Genomic DNA, 22692 nt, shown 5'->3' on the forward strand with positions numbered 1-22692 from the left:
GTTCTTAAATATAATGTAAATATAAGAAGGGAGCTGGCTGGAAAGAATGAGTTTTGATGAATTGGCAAAGAAGGATGGGGAATAAGTGCTGAGTGATGGAAATAGACAAACTGATGAACAGGGCTTGGAAAGACCTTTAAAAAGCATTTATGTCTGTTGAAAATGTCCCTTTAAATTTAAGGGATGGTTCTAGGAAGCACTACAAAATATGATACGGCTTTGGTACCTCAGTAAATAGAGGAATCCTCATCAGCCCACAAGAATAGCAGAATAATCTGCATGTTTGGAATGTCTTCAGTACTTTAGAGATAGCTATTGAAACTTTATGCTGAATTTTGCAACTATCAGTAGTATGGTGGAAAAAGAAGGATGCAAATTTGATTTCACTGAGACAACCAACTGAAAATGGATGCAAATATTTTCTTCATAGAATATTAGAGTTATGTTGTGGTGAGGATAAGGAAGTAAGAGAAGAAAATGCACTCTCCCATGGCATATATTTTTTCATCAAAGAGATATCTCAACACAGGGAGCATCAGTGTATTTTTTTGCACCAAAACTGATTGCAGAATCTTAAGCTTCATTCAAATTAAAAAACTATAGTTTTTGTTTCATTTAACTGTTTTCTGCCTTATTTGTTGTATCTGAAAGCACTGATAGTTTTAGAGGAATATTAGCCTAATATACTTCATATTTCATTTTCCCCCACAAGGTCTGACTTTTTGTATTTAATAGCATGGATGGTTCATGTATCTTTTAAATAGGTATTCATCAATGCTGGAATTTAAAAATGTATAGCAGCCTTTTTCTGCAAGCTGCTGTCTTAGGATTACAGGCCTTTTTATTCTTTCCAAGCCAACAGAATGTTAGAAAGAAATCATGCAAATGGGCTCAGGATTCTATTTGTCCATCACCAGGATAACTCCCTGAAAACAAAACAGAAGTAGACCAAATTTGGTGTGGCAGAAGCCAACAAAAAATAACAGGGTTAAAAATTGAACCAGATCCAGCCAGGGGATACGGAGAAAAACATTCCAGGAAAAATTTTCTCAGTACATTCCATCCCTGCTTTGTTCCCTGTCACATGACACACAGCAGAGCATATTCAGCCTACCCTATGCTTCCCTAGGCACAGATACAAATACACACAGTTGTAACACCAACCCTGATTATATCTTCCCTCTCCTATATGCAGAGGCAACATACCTGTACCCACATCACAGTCCCTTGTGTATGTGCACATGCACACTGAGGCAATACAAATGCACTTACCTTGATTAATCCCTGGGCAGAAAATGTGTGCATGCAAACACACACATTAACACCATACATTGCTTTATTACATGGAAGAATATGCATATGCTTCTTATGACCACTGCTGGTAAACAGGTTGGAAAAAATTCCGTAAGCCATGCTATGTACGCTTTTTGTATTTTGCTATACTTTCCAACCCAACGTATTGTTGGAATGTAATTATGTAGAGGGGCTCAGGACTTTGTCCATCTGCAGGATAACTCTGAAAAAATGAACAGTATAAGGCCAAATTTGATGCGAGAGGAGCTGGCAAAAGAATGACCAAATTTGAAAAATACTTTCCTAACTTTATTATTAATGTGGTGGTAGTAAGTAATAGAAGATGTACAAAATTATCTGAACCCAAGTAGGACAGATCATGTTTCTGTAACCTTTCTGGAGAAACTAGTCATAAGAGCAGCATGACCATATCAATGCCAGACTAACTGCCATGCGTGATCTGTCTTCAATGTTTAAGATAGTACCCTCTGCTCCAACTATCTTTGGTCAGTGGCTGAAATTTCTGAACATGAATATGTAGGCTCACTCTGTCCAGGGTTCTCTTAAACTTCTGCCCCTGCCTCCCTGTTGTATGTTCTGGGGGAGATGGGCGGCATACACATTTAATAAATAAATAAATAATATGCTTTGTCTGTAATCCTTCCCTGAATGCACATAAGCAGAGGGAAAAGGAGTGAAAGCTATCACCACTCTGATTTCACTGTACTTTCTACCCTATGTTCTCTTATGGCAAAGAACATTTGAATGGGTTTTTCAGACTGTGGAAAACTTACCACAATTTGCCAAATATTCCTGTTTCTGAGTTTCCCAATGTTCTCATTCCTGCCCAAGCCAAGCAGAGGATGTATTCATGTTCAGAAATTCTAGTCATTCATCAAAGATGGTTGGAGCAGAGGATACTGATAAGAAGCCACAAAGCATATGCTGAGAGGCTGCCTGTGCCATAAAGTCCAAAGAGCAGTCCCACATTTCATGCTATGATGACACTGATGCTGAGGGTTTACAGTATTAATTTATGCCTCAAATTGATGCTGATCTTACAGATATCTACACACACACACATACACAAAATAAATGTATCTATTCCATTATCTTTTCATTTATCATAACTCCCAAATGTCTGCATTTATTCTTTAGAAATGTAGCATCATTTGAAACATCTCTAAGGTACATGGCATTTTGCCACCACAAATCTGGGTGATGATGGTAAACAAACCCTTTAAAAAAAAAATCATTCAGACTAAAGAGTTCCCATGCACAAAATTCCTTGCATCCGTTTTTCTTTTAAAATTTGGCAGACTCCATCCTCTTCGGAATGGGCAACTATGCCTATAAAAAGTTTTTTAAAAAGTAGCAGCTATTTATTGATTTGTGGAGTTCTTGGGGTTCTCTGAGCTTGGTTGGTTCAGCGCACTGAAGATGTTACCTAGCCAGTTGCAAGAAAACAACCAAGCCCAGAGAACCCCAAGGACTCCACAGTTCAACCCTGAGCTACAGATATTCTCTTCTATTGGTATTTATTGATTTCATTATTGTCTATGGTAAGAGATGAGATATCTAAGATCTTTAGCACATTCAGACTTAAGTTGAACCGGGCATGAAGTAAAACCAATAATTTTATATGGAATTTAAAAATAGAGTGAAAGCTAACATTAAGTACATAACTGAATTGAGAAATAAAGAATTAAAATCAGTGGGCTCAATTTTTAAGAAATATAAGATATACTTATGATTTAAAAATGAAGTTAAATCATCAGAAAATATTATTTTATGTCTACTGAACCCCTCAAATAATGTTTTTAAAAGGTTGGGCATCAGATTTCTGTGTGAGTGTTCTAGAAATTTGAGGGCTCTTTAACTAAGAATTTAGTCTTGTCCAGTCATAGCTGGGTTTTTTTTGTTTGTTGCAAATCATAACATACATTATTCCAAACTTGGAAAGAAATATAATAAAGCAATGTGAAGCTAAACTAAGTCCCTAAAAATGGAATTGCGATTTTATGAAAAGTTTTAGCTGTACTGAGCAAAGAGGATAGTTTTATGTAAATGGAAAGAAACTTATCCTGCTGCTATTATGAAATGAATTCAGATATGAGTCTGTATCTGTTTTTGAAAAGACTTACAGCACCGGTTGTTGTTGTAACCCCAGGACTGCACAGGTTGTTAAGCAGGAAGGGGCAGGAGGTCCAGGCAGGCAGGCCGGTGGGTGAGTGGAGGTGGAGTGCCGCGGGCAGGGACTATGGAGCACGGGCAAGTGTGTGGGTACCGTGGAGGGGCAGGTGGTGCCACAGGCAGGCGCTACAGAGTGCAGGTGGGTGAAAAAGCAGCAGGAGCAAGAGTGACTTCCAACTTCCTGCCAGCTTCCCCATTGACTTTGCTTGTGGGAAACCAGCAGGGAACATCGGAAATCATGAGTGAATTTCATGAAACACTGAACTTTCCAATCAGAAAAAAATGATGGAGATTATACCATATCTCTTTGCACCAAGAGGAAAGGTCTGTTTCTCACTGGCTTGTGTCTCTGTACTTAAGACATAAAGGGAACTTCCTGTTTCTTTTTCTTTTGTGCTTCCCTCTCTTCAAGATGTAGTTGAGGATAGAACAGCCTTGCTTCTACCAAAGTATTTCTTAATTTACTTTTTACTTCAAATATAATTAACTGACAACATTCATCGATTCAGACCCTGTACCCAAGATAATATTGTGAGCATTTTACTTTATTTTTAATGGGATATTCCTCAATAAATTACCTAATATTCTTTCAGCAAGATGCTTATGTTTCACAAACATATTGGAGAGAATCAGGGAGATGATTTTGAAGGAAATAGGCAAGAACCCTTGTATATGAAAAAAGGACTGAAACATTCCTTAAGTCCTGGGAAACAAGGTAGTATTTGGAAGAGACTCAGGCAGCCTCCTCCCTGATTTACTGGAATATAAAGATGAAGGGAGGTAAAGCACAATTAGGCTTGCAAGATTCTGTTATTGTAGCCTGTCTCAATAAAATATAGTTCTAGTCCTCCAGTGCAGTGTGGAGTCTATTTCCTGATCTGGTCTACCCCAAAGGGCTGACTCATATCCTCTAACAAGGGCTTCTGCTGAATTCAAATCTCTAGCAAAAATACACATCAAATCACCAGAAGCTTAGCAATAGTAGCAAAATACAGGTAAACCTATCAGATGATCCTCATTCTCAAATGCTTTGACCAGACTTCACTGCATACTTCCACCCCTTTTTCTAACTGATTAATTAATTCAATTGAATGTTTTAGTATTATATTTTGAAATCTATTACCCTTATTTCTCGTCAAAAATTCTTAGCTGAACAAAAACAGCAAACAGCTAAAACCCTGCATGATCATTTGAACATTCTTCATTCTCCTGCCTAACTATTAATACTAAAATGATATCTTCAAATCCATTATAAATCTATTACAGGATTGCAGGATGCTGGGGCTAAAATTAAAAGGAACATCTTCCAGAATAGAAATGGTTGAGATGCAATTGCCACTTCTCATATAAGTAGAATTTATATGGGAAAGAAATTTGTTTTCTTGACTGAATTGTAAAGTTATCCATAGACAAAATTAAAGTTTTTTTTAAAATACATGGTTAGTAATGAAGAACTGAGACTTGTCAGACTTCTATAGAATATGAAATCAATTTTGCATTTCCAGTCCCAGCTAGGACTTGAGTACTCTTCACACATTCTGTAATAATAGCAATGATGCCTGGATAAGCCATCACAAATTAATAATGTAGACAAAATGTTCATATTATGACTACTCAGACACAACTATGTTTTAGTGGAGATGGCTCACCCACACAGTTGTGCATTATATCAGCTGAGAAATGGGAATAACTTCGCCCTTGCTGAACTACAGATAGGAATAATGGGTGCTTTCACATGTTAACTTCTCTACTCTCAAGCAAAACAATAATCTGACGTTATGTTAGAGCAAAAGATGATTCATTCTGTAGCAGTTAAAAGAGATTTGTATGTACCAAAACACAAGGAAGCCACAATTAGCTGAGGCACCCAGACCTTTGTTTACTGCACACCCTTTAAGACGTCACCAAAGAATAAAGCAGTCAACTTGAAATGGAAATACAGACCGTGCCTTGCACTGCAACATATAAGTGTTTTGGCAGTAGTCTTTAACAAAAATAGATTTATTCTTAGAAAAGATAGCAAGAGCAACAGTATCTGAGACTGTTGCCCACAGATTTGAGCCCCAAATTTATCCTAGTTTTCTCAATGCCAAGTGACACATTTCTTTCACCAGATAAAACATTCAAAGTAAAATCCATCTTTATTAAGGTTGAGGGGAAACCTAGAAGCTAAATTCTAACAGCCAAATATCTTCATTCAAACCTGCCAGTGTTACCTTCTACCCTGTCTGAAAACATTATCTCAGTCTCTGAACTGGACATCCTTTAGTTCCTGTCGTAAAGGTGGGCTGTCCATGGGTTATTCAGTAGAGAACGAAAAGCCTCTGCATACGCTCAGGAGCACTTTAATTTCTATTCTTATTTTAGGGTTGAGCACCATCCCTGGAAAAGGAAAATAGGTCTCACACTCTCCTTCGCTGCGGGAATTTAAACTGTAAGTTCCTCAGGGCATAAAACATGGGGCGGGGGGGGGGGAATGAGAGTTTTCCTGTGAAAAGTATTACACCAATTGAGCATGCCCGAATAATTATGATCTTCCTCGTCAACTTTAACTTTCTCCCCTTTTTTCGGAAATTCCCTTCCAAAGGCACGCTATTGCTTTCGAATCGCAAGAACCTGGGGGCAAAGAGGAAAAATAACTTACTGGCCGTAAGAACAAGAGGTCGGCTGAGCGAGGCAGCTGCATTTTCCCGGATCCCGTGTCTCCCTCCCTGCCTGGCAAATCTGTCTGCGCAGAGGGGTCCCGAAGTTCGCGCTGCCCTGTCCCGGAGGGTCTCCGTAGTAGCCTGTCTCTATCTTGACTGAGCAGCCTCTGATTGCGACTCTTTCGCCTTCTTCCTCCTCCTCCTCCTTTCAAGCTCTCGGCACAGTGCTGCCGCTCTGGAGGCTTCTTCTCCGCGCAACAGATGGGGAGGAGCAGAGAGTAGCTTCTGCTCGCTGGGAAAAGCCCATGCCGGCTCCTGCACGCAGAAAAGGTACGTCCGCTCGCCCTAACAACTGAAGCTGCGGGGAGGAGAATTCTGCAGCTGTGGCTCCTCTGGCTCTCGTTGCCGAGGATGGAGGACTTCGTTTCCCGAGAGGCGCACCTGGGCGGTGGAGGGAGGGGGCAGATTGGCGTTGTATTTCAGGCGCCCTCTTCAGGTCCAAGGGAGGATAGCGCCGCTGCCGCTCCTGGCGAAAAGGCAACGCGCCCGCGTCTACGTTACACAGGGACTCACTTCCGCCTTTGGATCTAGCGGTGATGGCTACCTGCTTGATCTCTCGCCAGGCTGTCGCTCAGTGGGCTGGACTCCTAGTGGCTCAGCTTTAAAATGGTGCTCGGGAAGCAGGGTGCTCCCTATTGATACCCTGGGTATCAATACTTCGAGAGCCTGGCTCGGGCGACAGCAGCCTTGCTTGTCTCTCTGCAGCCTCCACACTCGGGGCAACCCACGGGAAGAATATGAGCCCACCTCTGTTTCACACTTCGTCATGGTTCTCTTTCTCCGAGCTCTTTTGCTTTTAAACTTTTAAAGCCTTGTCCCCTTGGTGGTAACACGCTTGGGGAACAAAATACAGGCGTCGATGCTGTATAGCAAGGACTATTTTTGTAGTGAATAATCAGGAGCTGGGGCTCTTCCTCACTTCCATCTAATCGCAGCACAAACACGCTGTCATTTTGTCATGATCTCATGAAGTTGCCTTTGTCTCATCTTCAGCTTAAAGCTGCCCTTAGCAATCCTAGTTTTAAGTAGTATTTCCTCTCATCTTCCAACCCAATTCGCACCGTAGACCTGCTTCCTTGATGTGGTTGAATGAAGTGATGGTGGAGGGCAGGGGCTGGAATGTGCTCAGTTCCTCTTGGGCATTTTAGGCTGCTGTGTATACTCTGGTTGCTGGGCATTGCTCTCCATGGCGATTTTGGCTTGGGCTGTGGGAGGCACCAGAAACCTGGCTTCTGCGGAGGCATCTGTTTGTGGAATGCCTGACCGGTGCCTTTCCTAAGGCCTGTTGTGTCTCTCCTGAACTTCCTGTTTTTTAAACCTGGATTTGAGTGCTCTTTCAATGAGCTTTAGTTCTGAGTTGCACAGCATATACATTAATCCAGGAAAGAAGTGGGTTCTGCCAGGTTTGTGTTAGCAGCTGTCACCCATTGGGTGTGTTACAGGTTTTCTGCTGTTTCTGGCAACCAAGGATTTTGCATGGCAATTTTTAAACATTTCTTTTCACTTACTCATGTAGCTACTTAGCTGCTGCATATGCCCTTCATTCATCCCCATCATTGAATTGCTTGTATTATCTCTTTCTTAAGAACTCCCACTGATCTTCTGCTCCTTTTCATTAGTTGTGCTATGGTTTCCTATCTATAAGTGGTTTGAGTTCAAAATTTGCTTTTTGAAGTCCAGGAGACGTGGTAGATTATACCCATCTTTTGCACCCTTAAAATAATTAATTCCAGCATTATAGGCAGGGACATCTGCAACAATAATTATCAACATCAAAATGGCAGGTGCAACCAGGCAATCACAGTCTTAGTGATTTTTAACGTATGTTGCATACATCATACACATATATAAAAAGGGCCAAGGGTTTGATTGCCTGGCTGCAGCTGCCATTTTGATGTCATTGATTGCTGCTGCAGATAACCCTGATCACTTTCCCTAAATATTGCTGCTACTTTCATTTCCTCAACTAGGCCATTTCCATTCCGGTGATTTGTGACATCTTGCGGGGCCTTTCCTCACTTGCATCTAGCTGTGGTGCAAACTTGGCACAGCAGCTCCTTTTCTTCTGTTGTATTTTCATGATGTTCCCTTCATTACAGCACATGCTGGGGGTAGCCTTCAGTCATCCGTAATGCTATTGGACTTACAGTAAAAAAGGTCTTTCATTTCCTGGTTTACATGCAACGAGATATATTTGTGTGCTATTGGGATGTAGATTGGGTTTTGATGCTCAGTCTCATGAATATTTAACTTTGTGGAAAACCTCTAAAAATAGGTGCCAAGACGTTTACTGAGAAGTATGAGCAGAGTCTGGAATAGATATGTTAAATCAATTACTTAGCAATGATTATTTAAAGGTTTTTCAACAATTACAGATAGACTTGTCTAATACACATCAGTGGCAATATGTTTAAGCATGATATTAAGGATGTTTTGATTTCTCAGTACAAACCTTACAACCTTTACTAGCCTTGGCTACCTCAAAGAAGCCTGAGATGGTATTATTTATGATGGAGTCTGTTTCTGAAATCAAACCAATTCTGAAAACTATATCAGAAATCCAAAAATATCTTTAACATTGAAATTACTGATATTTGTGACTTATGGAATAAAGAGTTATAATACCCAATAATGGAACATTAATGGATGCAAGTCTTTAAAATGTTAAGTTTGCTTCTTTGAACTTGAAATTACTTCATCAAAAGATTTTATTCCAAGTTTATTGAACTTCTCAAAGAATGTATCAGAAAGGATGGACCATTGATTTTCCCTTTGGCAATATAAGAAATTAGAGTACATTCACTCATATGATTTGGTCATGATCGATTTTTGTTTTCTTTTGGAATATTATTGTAACATGTTAGAAATTGTATGAGTAAATGTTTTTAAGTTAAAGATGTCAATGATATTTATATTCCAAAACTGGAATCTCTGTTTTTGAGAAATACTGTTTTGAGAAATACAAATATCGGATAGGGGGAATAACCAAGAATGTCATATTGAGAAATTGGAAAAGTATTATTATCCCAGATATCAAAGAGTGGATTCAAGGAATATGTAACTTATATATTTTTTAGAAGACTTTGTTTTCTACTAATCAAAAAATGACACAATACATTTTCTTTGGCATACATTTCATAATATCCTGTAAACATAGATAAATTACATGCAATCTGACATATTGTTACTAAATGGTTAGATGAATATGTAATATATTTAGGTGATTTATATCAATTTAAGTATGTTCATTTTATGATCCCCCCCCGTTTGATTGTTTTATTCTTTTCATTTTGTTTTGGTATTATACCCATAACTAATTAATTTGTTGGATATGTGTTTATTATTGTTTTTCTTTTAGCTTGTTTCTGAATATTGTTTTCTATGTATTTCTTTTTTAAAAAATGCAATAAAATTATTTTTTAAAAACATCTATATCAGTACTAATGTTAAAGTAGTGTCTCCCCCTTATCCTGACTTACCTTTTGCTGTAGATACAATGTGATTTGCTTCACTGACCATTTTGTCAGTGGTGTAGGCAGAGGACCATAAAGGTGGGAACAACCAAACACCTGTTGGTCACTTAAAGCTGGTATGTGCAACCTCCTCTTAAATCCTTCTATCTGAAGATATATCCTTATATCTTCAGGGCTATTTTACTTTGGGCAGCCTCAGTGTCTAGTTGTTTAAACTAGGCCCCTTGTGCTTATCAAGTCTCTGAACTGAGCCCTGGATCAGAGATCTGGATAAGGCTGAACAGCTGTTGGCCGGCAGTGGGAAAGGACTGCACAGTAAAGCAGGAGAGAGAAAGATGGCTGTGTCTCTGCTGCTTCATGATAGAATTCATTCAAGGCCTGCCAGCTATTCCTTGGGGTACTTTTGAATTTCTATACAGTAACAGGTTGGACAACTTGAAAGATAGAAGAAGCATCTGTCCGAGACACTTCTTCACAGTCACCCAAGCCCACACCACTCCACATTAAGGATAGTGATTGGTGGTGGTTTCCTTGTTGGTGGGTGATGCTGGGTACACAAGTATAATTCATGTAGAAGTAGATTTGATTTTTCCTCTTTGTAAACCTATTTTTAAAAAATGCAACATTGCATAATGAAATAAATGTTTCCTCCTCTTCCTGGGCTATAATGGTTATTTGTTGGTGCTAAATAAATGTCTTTTGGCTCCAGGAGAGAAAGTAGGTAGACTTCCCTGGTAGTTCAATATTTCCATCCAGTTTCATAGAGTCGAAAGCATCTATGACAATTATACAAAATAATAAACATACTCTTTGAAATTTCCACTTTTATTTTGTAAGCTGAGCAGTTAACCCAGAAGAGGATGTCCGAGCTTTTCTACTGAATTTATTTTGGCCTATGAAATTCATAAAATTTCTTTCTCTGCTTGCCCCCAGCCTTTTACAAGAGGGAGAGAGAGGACAGCTTTGTGCCATTTCATTTTATGCTATTAAAGTTTCTTATTCCTGATTTCAGCTGCTCCTGAAGCCTCAGATCTCAATTATTATCATGTTCCTGTCCTGTGAAAATAAAATGAATTCTTAAGTTAGCTGATTAAGGATATTGGCTTGTCAGACTTGTGTAATTTTTATCATCATTTAACCAAAGGATGGGTTTTTGTGCATTTTGGTAAGTATTAGACAATACTTTTCTAGTCAGCATCCTTTGAAGTAGAACTTTGAGTTGTGAGCTATGGCTTCACCTTCCCAAAGTGGTATTATTCAAAGTCTTATTCAATTCTATGTTGACAACTTGAGAGCCAGGTAGCACTTGAACAAGACAAATATGGTCCAGGGCCTGCTGTTGCTGATATGCTCCCCATATTTTAGACACAGTCCAACATATCATCAGGCATGATGTGAAATATTGCTTCACTTCCACTTTATCACTTATCATTTTCACTTGAATAGTATTCATATCCAAAGAGATGACTTAGCAGATTCTGCAAGTCCATTGGAAGGCATTGCCCTCTTCTTTGGTTTGCCCTTTTGGACTCTGTTGGTGGTAGCAATTTGGTTGGTTGGTTCCTCCTGGCAGCTTGCTAATCTTGGGAGAGGTATAGTCTTCTGGAGTTTCCAGCCTCCAGGCCTTTCCCTGTCTGCATTTTGCCTGCCCTTTGCAATAGAGGCAAAGGCTTTTGTAGCATTGTGGCCATTTGGCTTTCCTCACACAGACTTTACCATATGGTGTTTCCCACCATCACCACTAAGAGGAGTTGATGTTGGCAGCCTTGCAAAATATATGGGCAAAGAATACCTTGTGTTTTTGCTGTCATTCTGAATTGTTATTTTACCAAAGTAGCAAATTAGAGAACCAGATCATCATGGTTATGTCCCCAGAAAGATAAGGTAGGCTTATAAGTAGAGGTAAGCCAATCCACTCATTTTCTCTTCAAAATAAAATGGCGGCATTGTTAAATTCCCTACTGCAAATGTATGTTATAGTTAGGTTTGTAGGATCCAAGGCACTAGGCTGAAGTGATTTTAGTGAAGTAAAACTTTAAAATTTCTTTTTTTTAAAGTTTTTTATTTTTTACAGCAAACACAAACATACATAAACAAACAAGAACATAAAAAACATAAAAAACATCTTCCATCTTAAACCGTGTGTCAGCCAGTTACCAATCATTTGTGCCATCCTTTCATAGTCTTCACTCACCATTTATATAGATTCTCATGTTATCTATCCAAACGTATATTTATATATTTATCAGTTATCAATTATTAATCATTTGTGACTAGTCTATCTATAACACCAGCTTTCATTATAAGATTTGTATCATTTTTGTCCATTGATTATATATATATTTCATATATCAGTAATTTATATCAGTTTATCGAGTTTCTATTATATAATTTCCTAATCTATTACATTACTGTATCTTTTCGTCCAACCATTGATAAAACAAATCCCATATCATATAAAATTGTTTGTCTTCTTGCTCTCTAATTTCAAATGTCAATTTACTCATCTCAGCACATTCCATAATTTTCTTAATAACTTCCTCCTGCATAGGTACTTTTTCATTCTTCCAATTCTTAGCAAATACAATTCTAGCCGCTGTCAAAACATTTACAATCAGATATTTCAATTCTTTACTGTATGTTTCCGGTATCATTCCCAGTAAAAATGTCTCTGGTTTAAAATCTATGTGTTGTTTTGTCATTTTTTCCAACCATATGTGGATTTTAATCCAATATCTTTTGGCTTCTGAACTTGTCCACCACATATGGTAATATGAGCTGGGTATCTGATGACACTTCCAACATTTATCGGACTTGTTCTTACACATTCTCGCGATCCTCGCTGGGGGTAAATGCCACCTGTAAAACATCTTATACAAGTTTTCTTTATATGCAGTTGACATTGTCATTTTATAGTTTTGAGACCATGGTTTTTGCCACTTCTCTAAATCAATTCCATATCCAAAATTTTTCCCCCATACAATCATTGTTTCTTTGACCTGTTCTTCCTCCATTTTAAATTCTAGTAAATGTCCGTAAAGTTTTTTAATCACCTTTTCATCAGTACTCATCAAAATTTTATCTAGAACAGTCAGCTTATCCTAAATGCCTTCTGCTTTAAAATCTTTATCAAATCTAGATTGTATTTGCAAATATGAAAACCAATTCATTTTTATACCTTGTTCTTCCAACGCTTGCATAGTTTTAAGTTCACCCTTTTCATTCAATATCTCAGTATATCTGTTTGTTCCTTTTTATATGTTATTGGATAAGAGAAGGCTTCAATAGTGGATATCCATCATGGAACTTTTAAATAATATTGTCTTCTTGTCTTCTCCCAGTTTAAAAACAATGCCTCTCGAATATAATGCCTTCTAAAATAGCCCTGTGTTTTTGTTCCCTTATACCATAGGAAAGCATGCCAGCCCAACAACAGGTCATGTCCCTCTAACGTCAATAATCTATTATTTCTTAAAGTTATCCAATCCTTTACCCAGATCAAATTTGTCGCCTAATTCCCAGTTAGGCAAGGCAAACCCACCTTTTACTCTTGCGTCTTGTAGTAGTTTAAGCTGTATTCTTGCTTTTTTATCCTGCCAAATGTATTTCAATACAATTTTATTTAAGTCATCAAAGAACTCTTTCCCTAGACGAATAGGAATTGTCTGGAATAAATATAATATCCTAGGCAATATATTCATCTTAATGGTGGATATTCTCCCAATCATTGATAATTGTAGGTTCTCCCATTTTGTCAAATCTGTTGCAATCTGTCGTTTGAGTTTAACATAATTATCCTCCTTCAGTGTACTACATCTTGGTGTAATATATATCCCTAGGTATTTAACCCTGTTTGTGACCTGTATTTCTAGGACTTCTTCCAGTTCTTTCTTTCGCCTTGCTAACATATTCTTTGTTAATATCTTTGTTTTATCTTTATTTTTAAACCTGCTACTTTTCCATATTCTTCTATCTTTTCAATTAATTTGGATGCTGTTTCCAATGGATCCTCTAGTATAAATACTAGGTCATCCGCAAAAGCTTGCAATTTGTACTCTTCCTTTTTGATTTTCATTCCTTTTATTTCTTTCTCTTCTCTTATATTCCTATTCAACACTTCTAATGTTAAAACAAACAGCAGGGGCGATAGTGGACAGCCTTCTCTCGTCCCTTTTGTTATGTCTATCTGTTCTGTTAAATCTCTGTTTATCATGACCTTTGCAGTCTGCTTATGGTATATTGTTTCAATGGCTTGAGTAAACTTTTTGCCAAAGCCCATTTGTGCCAATTGCAATAACATAAATCGCCAACTCACATTGTCAAAGGCTTTTTGTGCGTCTAAAAATATCAAGGCCATTTGCTTTTCAGGATGTGCCTCATAATATTCCAAAGTGTCCAGAATTACTCTCATATTGTCTTTAATTTGTCTCTTTGGCAGAAATCTGTTTTGATCGGCATGAATAAAATTATTTAAATATCTTTTCAGTCTCTCTGCCAAAATTGAAGCAAAAATTTTATAATCTGAGTTTAATAGAGAAATAGGTCTATAATTTTTAACCTGTTGCGGGTCAGTGTCCTCCTTTGGTATAAGTGTAATGTATGCTTCAGTCCATGTTTTAGGTATCCTCTTCTTTGTCATAACTTCATTCATAACTTCCAATAGTTGGAGGCTCAATATTTCCTGGAAGGTTTTGTAGAATTCCACTGGCAGCCCATCTGGACCTGGAGCTTTCCCAACATTCTGCTTTTTTAAAGCTTCTGTTAGTTCCATCATAGTTATATTCCCCTCTAACATTATTTCAATATCTTTAGGTATCTGGGGTAATTTCACTTTCTGTAAATATTGTCTTACTTCTTCTTCTTGAACATTCTCTTGGTAGTACAATTTTCCATAGTAATTTTGTATAATTTTTTTCTTGTCCTCATTACCAAAGCAGATCTGCCTTCTTCATTTATCAATTGATTAATCCTTTTTGATTCTCTCTCCTTTCTCAGTTTATAAGCTAGCCATCTGCCTGGTTTATTTGCATCTTCAAAGTAGTTCTGTTTAGCGCTTCTGATTTTTTGTGCTAGTTCCTCCTTTTCCATTTTATGTTTAATTAAATCCATTTTGGCTTTAATGTCTTTTTTTTGCGGGGATTTCTGTAACTCTTCTTCCAGTTTTTTATGGTCATCCTCCAATAATTTAAAGGTCTTTTTCTGCATTATGTTTCTTTTCCTTGTATAGTCTATTATTAAACCTCTTGTATAGGCCTTCATTGTGTCCCAAAGATTCTGTAATGATGTATCCTCTTTTTTATTTTCATTAAAAAAGAAGGCAAGTTCTTTCTCTATTTTCTGTTTAAAATCTTTTTCTTTTAGTATCCTATTATTTAAAGTCCATCTAGATCTCTTCCGTTGTCCTTTCCAGATAACTACCATTGGGTTGTGGTCGGCCCAAGTACTTGTTTGTATTTCAGTTTCTCGAATGTTGGCAAATAAGTCTGCTGACATCCATACCATATCAATTCTAGACCAAGATGCATGTCTGTTTGAATAAAAAGTGTATTGCTTATTTACCGGATTTCTTTCTCTTCATGCATCTTTCAAATTTATTTCTTCTATCATTCGAAGGAAGGATTTTGGCAGTGTCTTCCTAGTTCTCTTTGTCGATTTCTGTGTTTTGTAATCCAATTGATCATTAATTATTCCATTGAAATCTTCCATCATACAAATATTAGCATAGTCCAATTCAACTATTTTCATATGTAATTTCCTATAAAATTCTTCTTGGTTGTCATTGGGAGCATAAATTGCAATTAAAAGAGTTTTAACATTATTATCTATTATTTCAACCATCAGAATCCTTCCATCATCATCTGCATAAATTTGTTCTGCCAGCATTGTATCTCTAATATATAAGACCACACCTCTTTTTTTACATTGTGTCAAAGAAGTGAATAATTTACCTAAATTTTTTTGCTGCAGCAAGTATTCATGTTGTTTTTTGATGTGTACTTCTTGCAGACAAATTACAGTGGTATCTCGGGATATGAACTTAATCCGTTCCGTGACTCTGGGCGTATCCCGAGTTGGTCGTAACCCGAAGGAAATTTCCCCATAGGGTTCAATGTAAATCCGGTTAATCCGTTCTGCCCTCTGAATTTGGTCGCACCCCGAGGCAAATTTCCCCATAAGGTTCAATGTAAATACGGTTAATCCGTTCCACCCTCCGCCCGAATTTGGTCGCACCCCGAAGCAAATTTTCCCATAAGGTTCAATGAAATTACCGTTAATCCGTTCTGGTGTCCGTGGACCACACATCAGGGGCGGGAAAACGGCCGGGCGGGGCGCGGCAGGAAAACGGCCGGGCGGGGCGCGGCGCGAAAACAGCCAGGCGCCGCGCGGCGCGGTGGAAAAATGGCCGCGGACCACATGTAAGGGGCGCAAAAATGGTCGCGGACCACGTGTCAGGGGCGGAAAAATGGCCGCGGACCACGTGTCAGGGCAGAAAAATGACCATACCCCGAGGTGGAGTTCGCACATCGAGGTAAATTTTTGTGGCCGGAGCTGGTCGTAACCCGAAAAGTTCGTTAGTAGAGGCGTTCGTATCCCAAGGTACCATTGTATATCAAACTTTAACTTCTCTAATTTATGGAATACTTTCCTTCTTTTAGTAGCTAAATTAAGTCCATTTATATTGATCGTAATCAATTTTCTTTCCTCCATGTTAGGCTTTGTACGAGGGTTTAATTGCTCTAGTAGATCTTACTTCTCGTTGCTCTCTGGGAACACTATCTACCACACTTTCTTCTTTTTATTTTTCAATTACTGCCACCCATTCTTCTTGAAACTCAATTAACGATTTTTCCTTTTGTGTGTCTTCTTCTTTTCCTCTGAAAAATTCTGAATAAAATAGCTCTGCTTTTTGGACTGTATCAACTCTTTGTCTTTGTTCCTGCCAGGTAAACCGGAGACCTTCTGGAATCAGCCATCTGTAGTTTACTCCTGAGAATGAGTATTGCCTTCTTATGTCTCTTACTCTTCTTGGCACCTGCTTCAGGACTACAATTTCTTTGTCTTTGTACTTTAGTGTTTTTTCTCTTGCCACCTGAAGTATCTGTGCCTTAATAGTTTTTTTGGTAAATCTTATATGTACTTCTCTTGGTAGTTTATTTCTCATTGCATATCTTGTGTAAACACGAAAAATTTCATCCATCCTGTCCATCATCTTCTCTTTAGTTATCTCCAATGCTTCTGCCAAAAACTTTAAAATTTCTGTCGTATGTGGAAGTAGTTACTGAGATAATTAGTTAAGAAGCTTCTAGAAACGATTTCAGGAAGAAACATTCAGAAGTATCACTTGTCAATTTAATTTACTGGATTGCTTTTAAAAGGAAAGAAAAATAGGATTAAGGAAATTAGAGAGACACTACATTTCTCTAAAAAGACAGAGCACAGAAAATGTTATTAAATTCATGCAGAACCGTGCTATGGAGATTCTTTACATCTTGTGTTGACATGCTGGATTGACTCCCATACTTCGGTACAACAAAATTATTTTTCTCCTTATCTTCACTTCCTTTGCTACTTGTTATTCTAACCTCCCCACCCACCCACTTTCCCATACAGCTGGGATTCAAGGATTCCATTTGATACACATTACTTTTGGCTTCTTTATTGTGGCCAGCCACAAGCCTTAATTATATTGCTCTTTCTCACACTTCTGAAATGGAATGATTCACTAGTATACAGTTATGCCAGTCCTGCCAACACAACTGGGGGTTCTGCTTAGCTCTCAAGATTCTGAATATGGTCTCAAGCCAGGCTAGTCTAGTAGGTCAAAACTTTCTTTGAAATTCTACTTGATTTGAACAGGTTGAAATTTCTCAACAAAGAGTTGAATGGGTGCCACACTAACATTTGCAGGACTCTCTTTACTGATTTAAGGGTAAGGTGTGACAAGCTTAGGAATGCCACATTCTCTGTGCCAGCTCTTTCTCTGTGGTCTGCCAGTCTCTGTGGCCATGTATTTCATTGTGCTAATCTTTTTCTGATTTGCTTACTAGTTGTTTAGAGTACTGTCAGCAAACCATAACTGAATCCAGAAGAACTGAGATTTCTCAATGTCTCTTGCCCAGCCTGACTTTCACCAAAGCTAGTAATGAAGGAGCTCTTTCCAACAGAAGCCAAGAATACCAACCAGTACCTTTCTAGCATCTTAGAAAACCCAGAGATTGTGGAACAGGTCATCCTACAAGAGGAAATCAGTTCTTTTATTTCATGCTAATCCTGGCATACCAGAAAAGTAAGTAGAAAAGTATGCTTTCTTGTTCAGCAGCTTCTGAAAGTTGTTTGTTTGTTTGTTTGAGTTGGACGCTTCCTGCATTGGGCAATTTAGGCACTTTCTGAATAACCTGCAAATTATTGTTCCAAATCATATTATCTTTGCCTTAACAAAGATGCAGGGGGAATATTTTAAAAATGTATCATGATGAAACCCTTGAAAGTTAGCAGGAATAATGCCCACTAAGGGACCTACCATTCCCACTATTTTCATCCCACTCTGTCAAAAAACAAAGTAGCTATAGGTATTTGATTAGAGAAATGAACATTTTTTTCCTTTCAAATTGAATATTGAAGCAGATCATACTTTGCCATCAAATCTCAGAGTGAACTCAAATTTAAACAGGTCCTCTTCAATTAAAAAAAATTTTTTTTAATCCCGCCTTTATTATTTTTATAAATAACTCAAGGCAGCAAACATACCTAATACTTCTTCCTCATTTTTTCCCCACAACAACAATTTTATGAGGTGAGTTGGGCTGAGAGAGAGGGACTGGACTGAAGTCACTCAGCTGGCTTTCATGCCTAAGGTGAGACTAGAACTCATAGTCTCCTGCTTTCTAGCCTGGCATCTTAACCATTACACAAACTGACTCTCTAATTTTCAATGTTTAATTTGAATTAAATCAGGTCTTATTTTCACAGGCCCTACTTGACAGTTTTAAGGAAAGTCAAGCCACTGAAACTCAAGATCAAATCAAAGAACACATGGCAGTAACATATTTATATTTTGGGGAAATATAGAATGGTTTTCATGTATTATATATGAAGATGAATAACAATTTAAAATAAATTTGATTAAAATAGACACACATGCTTTTATCTACTATATTCATTAATGTATTTTTAAATATCATATATTTCTGTTGGTTTCAAGATTACTCCAGCAGATCTAATTCCAGTTTTACTAATATTCAAATCTCAGTATTCAAGTTGCATTGATACTTTGGCCTTTTAACAGAAAAATAAAAAGGATTCTGTCAAATTGCCTAAACATTGCTCAGTGTGGAAAACAGGAATCTCTTCTGGATGGTTCTTGATGACATGCACTAGCTTTTAGGATTTGGCAGTGAGACCACTCCACATTATTTGAACAGTTACTTTGTTTTCACAAGAATTTTGAGTGGTGACTATCATCAGCATTATATTTTTGGCAAAACCAAAATGGGAATACAGCACCTCATGAAAGACAGCTGCTCTGTTCCCATCACTCTCAAGAAATAATGAAGATCTTGAGGACAAGGCGTCAGAGTCAGGTTCTTTTAGTGAAGTTCAGCAAAGGAGGTGAGTACTGCTCCTGCATGCTTCCCTTGTAGTGAGGACAGTGAAGTGTTGGGGAGGACACATTACCATAGTTATGTATAGAGAGCCAAGCATCAAGGTGGCCTGGGAAGCAGGTAAGTAAGAACTCAATGCTCTAGCTCCAGGTGGATTGGCTTCCTACCAAGAGGTAGGGCAATTCCTGCAGGGTTGGTGCACTCTGGTTCCCTTCGATTAAACAATGTCATCTCTTAGGGCTCTGGAAGCATGCCTTCTGTGTAGCAGTGCCTGCCCTCTGGAATGAGGTCCCCCCCAAGATCTGGATGGCCCCCACTCTGCTGTTGTTTAGAAGAGCTGTGAAGACCTGGCTCTTCACCCATGCCTTCAGCAAGGGAGAGTGAGGCCCCTTCACTTCATTGTACTTGCCATCTTTTTTTTTTATGTTTTATTGTAATTTCTTAGATTGTTATGAGCTGCCCAGAGTTGTTGAGCCAGACTACATGCAAGTTTAAATCCTCCTCCTCCTCCTCCTCCTTCTCCTTCTCCTCCTCCTCCTCCTCCTCCTCCTCCTCCTCCTCCTCCTCCTCCTCCTCAGTGAGGTACTACCTTGACATGGTTGTGGGGGCTAGCCTGCATTGAAGCTTGTTATAAAGAAACAGCTAGCACAAATATTAAAAGACGCCAATACCGTAATATCAAATGTAAGCACCATCTCACTGCAAGAAACAAACCAACTAATGTACAGCATGGCTGCAGTTATAACTGAATACCTTGGATGCAAAATCAACAAACAAGAAAAAAAGCCAAACAGTGCACCACCAAAATGGAAGATCAGGTAGGGAAATAAGATCAGCATGCTAAGATCAGATGCAAGCAAGCTAGAACAGATGAAAGAAAAGAAGCTAAAGAACAAGAAGACCAAAGAACAAACCAAAAACATTCAGTTTGCTAACTGGTGTGGTAGCTGATGCAGTCCAAAAGCATATAGTTGAAAACAAGCTCTTTCCATGTGAGCAGAAAGGAAACCACCCAAACAGCAGAGGAACAAAAGATCAGCTCCTAATTGACAAGATGATTTTGGAAAACTGCAAGAAAAGGAAGACCAACCTGAATGTAACTTGGATTGATTACAAGAAGGCATTTGACTTCCTGTCACATGATTGGATAATCAAGTCCCTAGAAATAACAGGAGTCAATAGAAACATCAGAAGCTTTGTAAAGATCAGTGGCACAATGGAAGACACAGCTGTTGGTCAATGGTGATAGGCTGGGAGAGGTTAATATCAAGAGAGGAATCTTTCAAGGAGACTCACTATGACCACTACTATTTGTCATTGCATTGATTCCTCTGTCAACAATACTGAACAAGTCAGGCCATGGCTATCAAACATCAAAAACATCTGCCTGGCTATCCCACCTCCTTTACATGGACGATCTGAAGCTGTATGGAAAAACACCATCTGAAATAGAATCACTGCTCAACACTGTCTGAATGTACAGCCAAGGTATTGCAATGGAGTTTGTACTGGACAAATGTGCCACTATTACCATCAACAGGGGAAAAATAGTGAAAACTGAAGGAATCAAGATGCCCTATGGAAATAACATCAAGAGTCTGAATGAAGACGATCCCTACAAATATCTGGGCATCCTTCAAGCTAACTGTAAGGTTTGCTGCATTTGGCGCTGGAAATAACCCTCGTGAGACACGGACTCGAACGAAAGCTAGTTTACTCAGGCGTAATGCGTAGCGGTTACAGACAAAGCCAGGATTGGCTTGGCACGGTTTCTTACAGTGTTTTATAGGGTTTCCCCCTTGCCCCGTAGTACCCCTGGGTTCTGCCCCTGCCCTTGTTCTGGGTCACCCCTTTGCTTGTCATGATCTCTCTCCCCTCTCCTTAATGGCAGATTCAGTCAGGTTTCATTGTCCTCATGATTGTCATCTTTTGTCCATGTTGTCGGTGTACTCGTGGGGCTTTTCTCATGCCGATGAAATGGGGTTTCTTAAGTCGGGTTCCAGCTGGTTGCTGATTGCCTCCGGATTGCTGCATTCCTGAAGTATTGTAATCGGCATTGCCCGGGGCGTCTGGGGAGCCGCCTGCACTACAATGTTGCCGGTTTCAATTTACTCTCAGCCATGAGTTAATTGCTGCCACCTGCCAGCAATTAGTTTGCGGTTTGCCTTGTTTCCCTTCCCTGACCGCCTATGCCTGAGGCGATGAAATTGACTAGCGGTGGTGAAGCTGAACAGTGGCGCTGGCTGTACTAGGCTGAATCTGACACTAACAACATCAAGCGGATTGAAGTCAAGAAGAAGGTTAGTAGTAAATACATCATGAGAATGAAGAAGATCTTAATGTCCAAACTCAGTGGGGAAATACCATCAAGGCAATTAACAACTGGGCAATTCCAGTCATTAGATGCACAGCTGAAATAGTGGACCGGACTCAAGCAGAAGTCCTGGATAGGAAGACTAGAAAAATTATGACAGTGAATTTTGCCCTTCATCCACACAGCAATGTTGACAGACTCTACTTACCAAGGAACATAGTTGGTCATGGAATGATGCAATTGACATTCGAAGAAGTTGAAGAAGAAAAAAGGGCATTAGAAGAATATCTGAAGGACAGTGAAGAAGATACCCTGAAGCTAGCACACCATGAAGGCTTACTGAATATTGAAGAGACCAAACTGGCCTACAAGAAGGACCAAATGAAGAATAGAAAAGAGACATGGCAAGGCAAAGTATGACCAAAAAAACAACAACTAGCAAGCAAAGTAGATAACAACAAGACTTGGGAATGGCTAAGAGCAGGAAAATTGAAGAAAGAGACAAGAGGGGCTAATTCTGGCTGCATAAGATCAAGCCTTAAGAACAATGCATACAAAGCCAGAATTGAGTGGACCACCTAGTTAGCTGCTGCAAGAAGATCGCACGGACTGACTGCAAACAGCAGCATGACAAAGTAGCAACAATGGAGCATTGGAATATCTGCAAGAAATATCTTTTGCCTGTAAGCAAGAACTGGATGGACCACAAAACAGACAAAGTAATAGAAAATGAAGAAGCTAAAGTGCTCTGGAATTCAGACAGACAAGCACCTGCCACATAACACCCCAGACTTAACAATTGTTGATAAGAAAGACAAAAAAGTCTGGATAGTGGACATTGCAATACCTGGAAACAGCAGAATAGAAGAGGAAGAACTGGAGAAAATCACAAAATACAAAGACCTGCAAATAGAAATAGAACAACTGTGGCAAAAGAAAGCAAAGATAGTACCAATAGTAATAGGCGCCTTGGGTGCAATCTGAAAACATCTGGAGCATCACTTGAAGACCATTGGCATTGACAAAATCACCATCAATCAATTGCAAAAGGCAGCTTTACTTGGAACAGCTTACATCCTGGACCATCAAATACCATCAAACAACAACATGAA

General features: G+C 38.7%; 1 protein-coding gene across 1 annotated transcript in view; it reads right to left on the reverse strand.

The window, feature by feature from the left end:
* Positions 1 to 6765, reverse strand: part of TRPC4 (transient receptor potential cation channel subfamily C member 4) — a 149759-nt gene extending 142994 nt beyond the window's left edge. The window contains exon 1 of the mRNA XM_088137556.1: positions 6131 to 6765. The gene's annotated coding sequence lies outside the window, so the exon portion shown is untranslated. The remainder of the gene's footprint in view (positions 1 to 6130) is intronic.
* Positions 6766 to 22692: the final 15927 nt, after the last annotated feature.

Source organism: Python bivittatus, unplaced genomic scaffold (assembly GCF_059951505.1).
Source record: "Python bivittatus isolate LINGU-HERP-01145 unplaced genomic scaffold, Pbiv_v1 ctg000220_np1212, whole genome shotgun sequence".
NCBI lineage: Eukaryota > Metazoa > Chordata > Lepidosauria > Squamata > Pythonidae > Python > Python bivittatus.